This window comes from Neopelma chrysocephalum, unplaced genomic scaffold, assembly GCF_003984885.1.
Source record: "Neopelma chrysocephalum unplaced genomic scaffold, ASM398488v2 Primary Assembly neopelma1_123, whole genome shotgun sequence".
In the NCBI taxonomy this organism is placed as follows: Eukaryota; Metazoa; Chordata; class Aves; order Passeriformes; family Pipridae; genus Neopelma; species Neopelma chrysocephalum.
The window spans coordinates 1,895,928-1,897,303 of NW_020897785.1; the positions used below are offsets into that span (position 1 = coordinate 1,895,928).

Here is a 1,376-nt window from a genome sequence, read left to right on the forward strand (position 1 = left end):
TGCATCCCAAACCCTGAGCATTCCCAGCTTTCCTGCATCCCAAACCCTGAGCATCATCCTGAGTATTCCCGGCTTTCCTGCATCCCAAACCCTGAGCATCCCCACCTTTCCTGCATCCCAAACCCTGAGCATCATCCTGAACGTTCCTGGCTTTCCTGTATCCCAAACCCTGAGCATTCCAGGCTTTCCTGCATCCCAAACCCTGAGCATCCCCAGCTTTCCTGCATCCCAAACCCTGAGCATTCCCAGTTTCCTGCATCCCAAACCCTGAGCATTCCCAGCTTTCCTGCATCCCAAACCCTGAGCATCATCCTGAGTATTCCCGGCTTTCCTGCATCCCAAACCCTGAGCATCCCCACCTTTCCTGCATCCCAAACCCTGAGCATCATCCTGAACGTTCCTGGCTTTCCTGTATCCCAAACCCTGAGCATTCCAGGCTTTCCTGCATCCCAAACCCTGAGCATCCCCAGCTTTCCTGCATTCCAAACCCTGAGCATTCCAGGCTTTCCTGCATCCCAAACCCTGAGCATCCCCAGCTTTCCTGCATCCCAAACCCTGAGCATCCCCAGCTTTCCTACATCCCAAACCCTGAACATCCCCAGCTTTCCTGCATCCCAAACCCTGAGCATTCCCAGTTTCCTGCATCCCAAACCCTGAGCATCATCCTGAGCATTCCCGGCTTTCCTGCATCCCAAACCCTGAGCATCCCCACCTTTCCTGCATCCCAAACCCTGAGCATCATCCTGAACGTTCCTGGCTTTCCTGTATCCCAAACCCTGAGCATTCCCAGTTTCCTGCATCCCAAAGCCCTGAGCATCCCCAGCTTTCCTGTATCCCAAACCCTGAGCATTCCCAGTTTCCTGCATCCCAAACCCCGAACATCCCCAGCTTTCCTGCATCCAAAACCCTGAGCATCATCCTGAACATCCCCATCTTTCCTGCATCCCAAACCCTGGGCATTCCCAGTTTCCTGCATTCCAAACCCCTGAGAATGTCCAGCATCCTACATCCCAAACCCTGAGCATCATCCTGAGCATGCCTGGCTTTCCTGCATCCCAAACCCTGAGCATTCCAGGCTTTCCTGCATCCCAAACCCTGAGCATCCCCAGCTTTCCTGCATCCCAAACCCTGAGCATTCCCACTTTCCTGCATCCCAAACCCTGAGCATCCCCAGCTTTCCTACATCCCAAACCCTGAACATCCCCAGCTTTCCTGCATCCCAAACCCTGAGCATCATCCTGAACGTTCCTGGCTTTCCTGCATCCCAAACCCTGAGCATCCCCACCTTTCCTGCATCCCAAACCCTGAGCATCATCCTGAACGTTCCTGGCTTTCCTGTATCCCAAACCCTGAGCATTCCCAGTTTCCTGCATCCC

At 54.2% G+C, this 1,376-nt stretch overlaps 1 protein-coding gene across 3 annotated transcripts in view; it reads left to right on the forward strand.

Annotated features, from left to right (window-relative positions):
* Nucleotides 1–1,376, forward strand: part of PNOC (prepronociceptin) — a 14,120-nt gene that overhangs the window by 4,414 nt on the left and 8,330 nt on the right. The window lies entirely within an intron of this gene.